The sequence below is a fragment of the Scyliorhinus canicula genome, chromosome 1 (genome assembly GCF_902713615.1).
Source record: "Scyliorhinus canicula chromosome 1, sScyCan1.1, whole genome shotgun sequence".
Classification (NCBI taxonomy): Eukaryota; Metazoa; Chordata; class Chondrichthyes; order Carcharhiniformes; family Scyliorhinidae; genus Scyliorhinus; species Scyliorhinus canicula.
In genome coordinates this window covers 308,303,467-308,315,480 of record NC_052146.1, presented here as the reverse complement: position 1 = coordinate 308,315,480, position 12,014 = coordinate 308,303,467, and the positions used below count along the sequence as shown (strand labels likewise).

General features: G+C 47.6%; 1 protein-coding gene across 2 annotated transcripts in view; it reads left to right on the top strand.

Annotated features, from left to right (window-relative positions):
• The first annotated feature begins 1,139 nt into the window (after positions 1-1,139).
• LOC119976609 overlaps positions 1,140-12,014 on the top strand; it is a 441,658-nt gene continuing 430,783 nt past the window's right edge. Inside the window, exon 1 of one of the 2 annotated variants that reach the window (XM_038817252.1) lies at positions 1,140-1,177. The gene's annotated coding sequence lies outside the window, so the exon portion shown is untranslated. The remainder of the gene's footprint in view (positions 1,178-12,014) is intronic. The other variant, XM_038817245.1, reaches the window with a different exon arrangement.

Below are 12,014 nucleotides of genomic sequence, written 5' to 3'. Positions count from 1 at the left end.
TGGGCAAGGCACACAGGAATTCCGCGAGTGATTTCCCCAGGGCATTGGCGTCTCGAGGCGAGGAGGTGCCCAGCGTATACCTGGTTGACGGATTTCACATAATGTCCAACTGGGGTGGGTTATTGATTTTTGGAATATTGTCTAACTGTTACATCTGAACCAGTCTAAAATAGAGTGGTTGTGGCATTTATCCAAAACAATCTCGCTCGTACGCTAACCAAGTTTGGAAAAATAAAGCCGTCTTAACCAGAGTTGTTGTGTGAACCCCACGTAAAAGCCAGCTCAATATTTAGTCCCTAAAAATGCTCCAACAGGGCGCTAAAGGCCACGGTGCGAGTGTCCTTTGTTTGGGGTGAGCTCTGCTATTCCCCTGCTTCCCCTGCAGTGGGGCGGAGCTTCTGATGAGTGAACTGAGGAGGGGCAGCACCTGATTGGCCACTGATTGAGCTTGGCCACACCCATCCCGGTGATGGGTCAGCTAGGGCCGGAGGGTTTTCAGAGGGGTGGCCAGGTGGGCTCCAGAATGACCAGAGTCTCTGTGAACATTTCCAAGACACAGGGAGCAGTCAGCAGAGTGAGCAGCCAGGGGCCTGGAAGGAGCAGCAAAGGGGGTGTGTTTAAAACACAAACTGCAGCAATGGCGTCTGAGCCAGGCCATCCCGATCCCAAGGGGGACACCCCGATCCCGAGGGGGACACCCCAATCCCGAGGGAGACACCCCGAACCCAAGGGAGACACCCCGATCCCAAGGGGGTCACCCCGAATCCACAGACGTGGCACCAAGTCACTTACCGCTATTACCCCGGTCCAGGCAGCCACCCCCCCAGCAAGTGGTAGAATTTTGGAGAGTTTTTTAATGTTTTCTTAATTGACAGTGAGCTGCTCCCTCTCACCCCAGTTAGTCCTGTTTGTGACCAGTTCACACCTGGAGGTCTTCCTGAGACTGTAGGGAGCAGTGACCCCCTTTGGACAGTTAGTGTATCGCAGTGGCTGCCTGTTTGTTTAATGAGGCTCCGTCAAAAAATAATTTCCTGTTCAGCATCGAACAACAGCTATTGCTGTGATTGGTTACATTTCATTATAAATACGGGGTGAGTTACAGTAACCAGCTTCTCAGCGACTGGGACACGACAGGACAGGACAGGCAGTTACTGAACAGTTACTGAACAGCGCAGAGGTGAGTACTTCACACACTGAGAGAAAATAGGAAGAGTTAAAGAGCAGAAAGTGGCATTGAGCAGTTGCTGCTGCCTGTGTGAGGTTGTGTCGCTGTGAGGGGCAGAGTGACTTTTATTTACAATCAGATTGTGGAATGCGGACAATGCAGTTTGTGATGTTCACTCTCGGGGAGAAACATCTGGGTGGAATTTGATGCCTTCACCCCCCCCCCCCCCAACCACTCTCCCAGCCCCGTAACCCCCCCCCCCCCCCCCGCCCCCTCTCCCAGCCCCAGAACCCCCCAAACCCGGAGTTGGGTTTGGAGACAACACTGTTCAGTTAGGCGGGCTGGAGATGTGCCACCTTCCCATCTCCCTCCCATTCACTCTGGCACTGGGACACTGGCAGCAGCCTCCCTGCCCACAGGCTCAATGAGGAGGTGAATTCTCCGCCGGCGAGATCCCCGTCCCGATCCCAAGGGGGACACCCCGATCCCGAGGGGGACACCCCAATCCCGATCCCCTCCACTCCCCAAACAGTGTCCCATCCCTAGGAGACGGGGTTGGCCAGTGGCGGGAAGGGAGAATCCCGCTGCAGCGATGGCGCGCCGGCGAGGAGCTGGCGCCTGGGGAGGTGGAAGGTCCATTTCAGGCTCACTGATTGATCTTTAACCAGTGATAGGCTCGCCACCCCGGGATGTCTCAGCAATCTGGCTCAGCTTTGTCTGCAGCCTTCCTGCAGCTTTCCCTGGTTGAATAGCTTGAGTGAGGGACCCAGATCGAGAAGGGGGTGGAGAGGAAGCTGCTCCCCTGCCTTTGATGTTGAAAGCACCCCCTCCACTCCCCAAACAGTGTCCCATCCCTAGGAGACGGGGTTGGGGGGGGGGGGGGGGGGCAGGCAGCCAAACACCAGAGTCCAGGAGCTGGGGAAGGAAGGTTATATAGAAACACAGAAAATATAAGCAGGAGGAGGCCATTCAGCCCTTTGAGCCTGTTCCGCCATTCATTATGATCATGGCTGATCATCAAGTTCAGTACCCTGATCCTGCCTTCCCCCCATATCCCCCGATCCCTTTTGCCCCAAGAGCAAAATCTAATTCCCTCTTGAAAGTACGCAACATTTTGGCCTCAACTACTTTTTGTGGCAGTGAATTCCACAGATTCACCACTCTCTGGGTGAAGAAATTTCTCCTCACCTCAGTCCTCAAATGTTTACCTCCTCTTCTCAAACTATGACCCCTAGTTCAGGACACCCCACCATTGGGAACATTCTTTCTGAATCTACCCTGTCTAATCCTGTTAGACTCTTTAAGTTTCTATGAGATCCCCTCTCACTCTTCTAAACTCCAATGAATTTCATCCTAACTGGTTTAGTCTTTGATTTGATTTGATTTGATTTATTATTGTCATATGTATTAGTATACAGTGAAAAGTATTGTTTCTGGCATGCTGTACAAACAATGCATACCGTACATAGGGAAGGAAGGAGAGACTGCAGAATATAACGTTACAGTTATAGCTCGGGTGTAGAGAAAAGATCAACTTAATACGAGGTAGGTCCATTCAAAAGTCTGATGGCTGTAGGGAAGAAGCTGTTCCTGAGTCGGTTGGTCGATGACCTCAAACTTTGGTATCTTTTTCCTGACAGAAGAAGGTGGAAGAGAGTATGTCCGGGGTGCGTGGGGTCCTGGATTATGCTGGCTGCCTTTCTGAGGCAGCGGGAATTATAGAGTCAATGAATGGGAGGCTGGTTTGCGTGATGGACTGGGCTACATTCACGACCTTTTGTAATTTCCTGCGGTCTTGGACAGAACAGGATCCATACTAAGCTGTGATACACCCAGAAAGAATGCTTTCAATGGTGCATCTGTAAAAGTTGGTGAGAGTCGTAGCTGACATGTCAAATATCCTTAGACTTCTGAGAAAGTAGAGTCATTGGTGGGCTTTCTTAACTATAGTGTCGGCATGTGGGGACCAGGACTGGTTGTTGGTAATCTGGACACCTAAAAAATTGAAGCTCTCGCTCTTTCTACTTTGTTTCCATTGATGTAGACAGAGGCATGTTCTCCACTACGCTCCCTGAAGTCAATGCCGATCTCCTTCGTTTTGTTGACACTGAGAGGGAGATTATAGTGGTCGCACCAGTTCACCAGATTCGCAATCTCATTCCTGTACTCTGTCTCATCATTGTTTGAAATCCGACCCACTATGGTGGTGTCATCAGCAAATTTGAAAATCAAGTTGGAGGGGATTTAGTGTCTCCTTATTTGACAGTTCCGCCATCCCAGGAATCAGCCTGGTAAACCTTCGCTGCACTCCCTCCATAGCAAGAACATCCTTCCTCAGATAAGGACACCAAAACTGCACACAATACTCCAGGTATACTACCACTACCCAATACGGTTGTAGTATAACAACTCCATTCCAATACTCAAATCCTCTCCCTATGAAGGCCAACATACCATTTTCCTTCTTTACTGCCTGCTGTACCTATGTGCTTACTTTCAGCATGAGGGATGAGGACACCAAGGTCTCACTGAGTATCTACCTCTCTCAATTTACACCCATTCAAATACTAACCTGCCTTCCTATTTTTGTTACTGAAATGGATAACAGTTATCCACATTATACTGCATCTGACATGTATGTGACCACTCACTCAAACTGTCCAAATCCTGCTGAAGCATCTCTGCATCCTCCTCACAGCTCACCCTCCCACTTTGTAACATCTGCAAATTTGGAGATAATACATTTAGTTCCCTTTTCCAAATCATTCATATATAATGTGAACAGTTGGGTCCTCGCACAGATCCCTGTGGTACCTCACTAGTCACTGCCTGCCAATCAGAAAAAGACCCATTTATTCCAACTTTTTGCTCCCTGTCTGCTAACCAAATTTCTATCCATCTCAAGACACTAGCCGAAATCCCATGCGCTTTAACTTTACATATCAGCTTCCCTGGACAGGCACCGGAATGTGGCGACTCGGGCCTTTTCACAGTAACTTCATTGAAGCTTACTCGTGACAATAAGCGATTTTCATTCTTTTTTTCATATCAATCTGCTGTGTGAGACCTTGTCGAAAGCTTTCTGACAGTCAAAATAAATCACATTCACCAGTTCTCCCTGATCAACTCTACTCGTTACATCTTCAAGAAATTCTAGTTGATTTGTCAAGCATGATTTTCCTTTTGTAAATCCATGCTGACTTTGGGTTGGGTGGTAAGGGGGGTGGGGGAGGGTGCTGGTGGGGTGAGTGGAGGGGGAGCTTGATGTTGTAAACGATGTTGTCCGTGTTACCCAGACTGAGAGACTGGTTTAAAGAAGTTGGAATGGTCAGTCTGACAGACCTGATTTTATTTAAAGCCGGTCTCTCAGGCTGACTCACCGTTGCTGCTCTGCTGCTTCTGACCTTTGGGCAGCTTCATGGTTCTGATTTTCGTTGAAAAGTTTTTCAGAAAACCACAAAGCAGCCGGAACGTCTGCGGCAACAGGTGCAATTCTCAGTAATTAGAGTGCTCTTGGTTCAATGTGTGCTGGAAAAATAGTCACTTCCTGTCATAACCTTACAGCCAATTGGATCCCGTGTCGAGGGGGTATGGGTGGGGTGGAGGGTGCGTGTGTGATCTTTGTGCCCAGGCGATTCTGAAACACACTCAGATGCTGCTAATAGTCGGGTCAATGCCGTATCTGGACTGATGCTGTCGGTGGAATTGCCCTGTCCTCGAACAAACCATGCAATAGCTTGTGGTCCGTTATGATCATAAAACGCTGCCCATAAACATATTGGTGGAATTTCTTCACCGCAAAAAAAAATCCAGCCCTTCCTTCTTGATCTGAGCATATCTACGCTCTGCATCAGCCAAAGGCCTCAATGTGTAGGCGATGGGCGTCTCCAAACAGTGGGATAACACCGCCCCAATTCCACATGGGGAGGCAGCACATGATCAAGAGTGACCTGGAAGGGTTATAGTGCATCAGCAGCCTTGAGGATAGCAATTGTTGCTTCACCTTGGCAAACGCCCCTTCTTGCGCCCCTCCATGCCCAGTCCTGGTGGGTTTTTCATTGTGCATGCAGCAGTGCTCAGACGGTCGTCAAGTTATAGGATGGATTTCCTGTAATAATTTGAGTCTGAGATGCAACTGTAGTTCGGTTGGGTTCTCGGGCATGAGGGCCAGTTTTTTTTTAATAAATACATTTAGAGTACCCAATTCATTTTTCTAATTAAGGGGCAATTTAGTGTGGCCAATCCACCTACCCAGCACATCTTTGGGTTGTGGGGGTGAGACCCACGCAGACACGGGGAGAATGTGCAAACTCCAGACGGACAGTGACCCAGAGCCGGGATCGAACCTGGGACCTCATCGCCGTGAGGCAGCAGTGCTAACCAGTGCGCCACCGTGCCGCCCCATGAGGGCCTGTTTGATGATCCGTGGCCGGTACCTTCTCCTCCATCGGGTGAAAGCCATCCTTCCCGTCCTGGTGCCCTAAGTACATGACCACTTTTGCATGAAAAACTATCTTGCCCCTTTTAGGTGGACCCTGCCTCAGAGAGCCGATACAGGGCTTCCTCTAAATTGTTCTGCTGCTCCTTTTTGGGGGTTCCGGTGATCAGAACATGATCAATAATATTTATTAAGAAAAAGGAGAAAAGATGGGCATGTAAGGAAATACCAAGACAACCATCCACAAGACCACCAAATGCCAAGATCCTGTCCCACCCTCTGCCCAGACACACACAAGACAAACACCAAGTAAGGGTCGGTGAGAAATAAACTAAACAGGGATGAAAGGGGTAGGTCTGAAATGAGTCTTCACCCTGTGGTTGCAGTCTCTGGGAAATAGGTTTACTCGAGAGGTTATAAAACCATAAGACCCAGGAGCAGAATTAGGCCACTCGGCCCATCGAGTCTGCTCCGCCATTCAATCATGGTTGATATGTTTCTCATCCCCATTCTCCTGCCTTCTCCCCATAACCCCTGATCCCCTTATTGATCAAGAACCCATCTATCTCTGTCTTAAAGGCACTCAATAATTTGGCCTCCACAGCCTTCTACAGCAAAGAGTTCCACAGATTCACCACCCGCTGGCTGAAGAAATTCCTCCTCATCTCTGTTTTAAAGGATCGTCCCTTTAGTCTGAGATTGTGTCCTCTGGTTCTCGTTTTTCCTACAAGTGGAAACATCCTCTCTACGACCACTCTATCCAGGCCTCGCAGTATCCTGTAAGATTCAATAAGATCTCCCCTCATCCTGCTAAACTCCGAGTACAGACCCAGTGTCCCCAACTGTTCCTCAAGCTCTTCATTCCAGGGATTGTTCTTGTGAACCTCCTCTGGACCCTTTCCAAGGCCAGCACATCCTTCCTTAGATACGGGGCCCAAAACTGCTCGCAATACTCCAAATGGGTTCTGACCAGAGCCTTATACAGCCTCAGAAGTACATCCCTGGTCTTGTACTCTGGCCCTCTTGACATGAATGCAAACATTGCATTTGCCTTCCCAACTGCCGACTGAACCTGCACGTTAACCTAAAAAGAATAGTGAACAAGAGCTCCCAAGTCCCTTAGTGCTTCTCATTTCCGAAGCATTTCCCAATTTAGAAAATAGTCTATGCCTAAATTCCTCCTTCCAAAGTGCCTAACCTCACACTTTTGCACGTTGTATTTCATTTGCTACTTCATTGCCCACTCTCCTAGCCTGTCCAAATCCTTCTGCAGCCCCTTGCTTCCTCAATACTACCTGTCCCTCTACAGATCTTTGCCTCATCTGCAAACTTAGCAACATTGCCTTCAGTTCCTTCTTTGAGGTCATTTATGTATATTGTGAAAAGTTGTGGTTCCAGCACCGACCCCTGAGGCACACCACTAGTCACCGGCTGCCATCCTGAAAAAAGGCCCCTTTATCCCCACTCTCTGCCTTCTGCCAGTCAGCCAATCCTCTATCCATGCCAGGATCTTACCCATAACACCATGGGCTCTTAACGTATTTAACAGTCTCCTGTGCAATAACTTGTCAAAGGCCTTCTGGAAATCTAAATAAATCACGTCCACTGGTTCTCCTTTGTCTAACTTCCTTGTTACCTCCTGAAAGAACTCTAACAGATTTGTCAGACATGACCTCCCTTTGACAAAGCCATGCTGACTCAGTTCTTTTTTACCATGCACTTCCAAGTACTTCGCGATCTTATCGTTAATAACAAACTCTAAAATCTTACCAATGACCGAAGTCAGGCTAACCGGCCGATTATTTCCCGTCTTCTGCCTCCCTCCCTTCTTAAACAGTGGTGTTACATTAGCCACTTTCCAATCCTCTGGGACACTTTCTGCCTCCAGTGATTCCTGAAAGATCATCAACAATGAATCTACAATCTCCTCAGCTATCTCTTTTGGGATCCTGGGGTGTAGTCCATCCGGTCCAGGCGACTTATCCACCTTCAGACCTTTCAGTTTCCCCGGAACCTTCTCCTTTGTAATGGCACTCACCTCTGCCCCCTGATTCTCCTGGAGCTCTGGCATCCCACTGGTGTCTTCCACCGTAAAGATTGATGCAAAGTAACTATTCAGTTCTTCTGCCATTTCTTTGTTTCCTATTATTACTTCTCCAGCCATATTTTCCAGTGGTCCAATGTCTATTTTTGCCTCTCTCTTACCTTTTATATCTTGAAAAAAACTCTTCCTATCTTCGTTTATATTACTCGCTAGCTTGCACTCATACTTCATCTTCTCCCGTCTTATTGCATTTTTGTTGCCCTCTGCTCGTTTTAAAGGCTTCCCAATCCTCCAGTTTCCCACTAATCCTTGCCACTTTGTATGCTTTTTCGTTAGCTTTTATGCTGTCCTTGACATCCCTCGTCAGCCATGGATGCCTTGTCCTCCTCTGAGCATGTTTCCTCTTCCTTGGGATGAATTTCTGTTGTCCCCCCATAACCCCCCAAAACTCCTGCCATTGCTGTTCCACTGTCTTCCCTGCTAGGCTCCTTTTCCAATCAACTCTGGCCAGCTCCTTCCTTCATGTCTTTTTAGTTATCCTTATTTAATTGTAATCCCGTTACATCAGATTGCAGCTTCTCCCTCTCAAACTGCAGGGTAAATTCTATCATATTGTGGTCACTGCTCCCTAAGGGTTCCTTCACCTTAAGTTCCCAAATCAAGTCTGCCTCATTACACATCACCAAATCCAGAATTGCTTATTCCCTAGTAGGCTCTGTCACAAGCTGCTCCAAAAAAAACATCTCTTAGACATTCCACAAATTCCCTTTCTTGGGATCCACTGCCACCTCATTTTCCCAGTCCATCTGCATATTGTAGTCCCCATGATTATTGTGATATTGCCTTTTTTACATGCCTTTTCTATGTCCTGATTTATTTTCTGCCCCACATCCTGAACATCCTGACTACTGCTAGGGGGCCTGTACATAACTCCCATCAGGGTCTTTTTACCTTTGTGATTCAGGTTGGTGCACATCTCTCTTTTGATCACCAAATGGTGCTTCACCTGAGAATTCCAGGTCAGCGCTGTTCTCATTGGCAGCCACCAGATGATGCTGTGCACAGGACACTCGGGTCAGTGTACGTCTGCCTTCCTCCAGATGGAGCTTTCACCTCCCTGTGAGAGCCATACAGCTCTGGAAATGGAGTTTAGCTGTTTTTCCTTGCCTGATTCCTCAGCAAGATTCTGGCACCTCTATCACAAATGCTCCCACTTTATGCCTTCGTACTTCAGCTTTTCCCAGCCCCAGACACACAGTTTGAAGACCACTGATCTTTGGGAAAACTTGCACTTTCACACTCAAGATCTCTTAACTAGATCTGTTGGTGTCCGTGCTCCTTTAACACAGAAAAGTCTTCACAGGTTTGGCGACAATGCTTCTTAAAATCATCCAATACAGAGAGAGAGAAGGAGACTTCTGGGCCCTTGCTTTGCTGGCAGATTAACAGAACTGAACAAAAGATGGCACTCTCCAGAAGACCCACCTTCTTTCCTGAAAGTTTCTGACTGCTTTCACCAACCACAGGCAGCAATGGGAGAAAGTTGAAAATCTTTTATGCACTGATTGGCTGCTTGCCAAGTCTATCAAACGACATCACGGATTCTGCCACAGAACCTAAAGGGGATGTTTTTGGACCAACCCATCTAAAAGGGGAGGTTTTCCCACTGTCCAAAGACTCCAATTTAAACAAATGTGTATCAAAACAGGCAGCAGGAGGGGATTAAAAGAGAACACAGGGCAGACAGACAATATCCAACAAGGCCTTGTTCATCGTGAACTTGTAATCACCACACAGGCAGGCAGTTTTATCTGGCTTCAGCACTGGCACTACAGGCATTACCCACTCCATGAATGCACAGGAAGCATGATCGCAAGGCTTTCCAGCTGGCTGAGCTCATCATCCACCTTTGAGACCAGAGCATTGGAAACTGGGCTAGCCCTAGAATAACTCTGTTGGGCTTCAGGATCTACGTAGATTTTGGCAACACCATCCGTTATTTTTCCCAGGCCATCCTTGAAAACATCCGGACATTTCCTCATGACCTTGTACTAACCCCAGTCCCTAGCATGAAAAATATGCAGCCAGACCTGAGCCTTTGCAGCCAATCAGGGCCCAACAGACTGGGTCCGGGCCCTTGTCCCGCTAGCTGTGGCAAACGGATAGACTGTTGCCTGCAAGCAACTGGAGTCCGCGTGCCCGCGATGGCCAGTGGTGCTCCCGTATATGTTGCCAAACGCGCCTCAGTGCCCCTCAAATCAAGGCATTGGATTCCTGTCCGGACTTTCTGGTGCGTCTGCCATCCGATTACTGAGACCCCAGCCCCAGTGTTCATTTCCATTTCACGTCAGTGGTTATTAACCTGGACGGCGACTTTGATGGGGGCTGTTCTTAGTGCGACACAATAATTGTACTATGTTTCAACAATATTCACAGTTGTTGTGTTGTAGATTAGATCGTGTTTTTTAAATTTGTAATCTTGAACAAAATATTACTTAAAAAATAATAATTCTTGATTTGGCGATGCAGTTTAACTGCATCACTCGTCTTCATCGGCCTGTGCCCAGTGTCACGCCCTGGCACTAGGTGGGCATGTCCCCCACCAGGGCAGCATGCTTGTTAACGGCTTGGCACTTGTGGTCCCCATAGTTCCTCCGACCTGAGACCTCCTCCTGGGGATCGGGAGAGACATCTCGCGGGGCTGTAGAGGTCCTCAGCCAATGGGTCTGGCTGCAACGTTGCTCAGGCAGTGGCTGGGTTTCAGAGGTCTAATCTTAGGGGGCTTCGTTCATTTGTATGGGCGGCATTCAACCCTATTCACCTCCGTCTCTCGCAAGTTCGTAAGTTCATAAGATATCAGAGCAGAATCAATCTATTTGGCCCATAAAGGTTGCTCTGCCTTTCGATCATGTCTGATATGTTCTTCTTCCCCATAACCCCTGATCTCTATATTGATGAACAAATCCCCATATCGATCATGAACACTAAATTTGTGCCTGGGGTGCTGTTATCTCCTGGGCTAGAGACCAAGAGCTGGATGGTGAAATCAGCCAGAATAATTCTTTCTTAGAACATAATAACTAGGAGTAGGAGTAGGCAATTTAGCCTCTCGAGCCTGCTCCATTGTTCAATTAGATCATGGCTGATTTCATCAAAATAGGGTGGTAATAGTTGGGGACTTTAACTTTCCCAACATTAACTGGGACAGCCATAGCACTAGGGGTTTGGATGGAGAGAAATTTGTCGAGTGTATTTAGGAAAAATTCCTCATTCAGTATATGGATGGCCCGACCAGAGAGGGGGTAAAACTTGACCTTCTCTTGGGGAATAAGGAAGGGCAGGTGACGGAAGTGTTAGTGAGGGATCACTTTGGGAACAGTGACCATAATTCCATTAGTTTTAAGATAGCTATGGAGAACGATAGGTCTAGCCCAAAAGTTAAAATGTTAAAGTTGGGGCAAGGCCAATTTCGATGGTATTAGGCGGGAACATTCAAAGGTTGTTTGGGGGAGACTGTTTACAGGCAAGGAGACAGCTGGAAAGTGGGAATCTTACAAAAGGGTGTTAACTAGCATTCAGGGTGAGCACATTCCTCTTAGAGTGAAGGGTAAGGCTGGGATCAAGTGGATCCCTTAAAAAGTATAGGTTTGTCGGAATTGAATCAAGAGAGAAATCAGGAGGCCAAAAAGGGGACATGAAATTGCTTTGGCAGATGAGGCAAGGGAAAATCCAAAGAGCTTTTACAGATACATAAAGGGCCTTTACATAAAGATACATAAAGTTGATAGGACCTCTTAAAGATAAACAAGGTCATCTGTGTGTGGATCCACAAGGGATGGGAGAGGTCCAAAATTAATATTTCTCATCGGCATTTACTGTTGAGAAATGTACGAATGTTCGAGAAATTGGGGAAATAAAAAGTGATGATTTGAGAAGTGTGCATATTACAGAGAAGGAGGTGCTGGAAGTATTAAACCGCATCAAGATAGATAAATCCCCGGGACCTGATTAAATGTATCCCAGGACGTTATGGAAGGCTAGGGGGGAAATTACTGGCCCCCTAGCTGAGATATTTGAATCATCGACAGCCACAGGAGAGGTGCCTGAAGATTGGAGGGTAGAAGGTGTTGTGCCCTTGTTTAAGAAGAGCAATAGGGATAAGCCCAGGAACTACAGACTGGTGAGCCTTACTTCTGTAGTGGGTAAGTTGTTAGAAGGTATTCTGAGGGACAGGATCTACAGGCATTTAGACAGGCAAGGGCTAATTAGGGAAAGTCAGCATGGCTTTGTGAGGGGAAAGTCATGTCTCGCCAATTTGACTGAGTTTTTTGAAGGGGTAACCAAGAAAGTAGATGAGGGCAATGCGG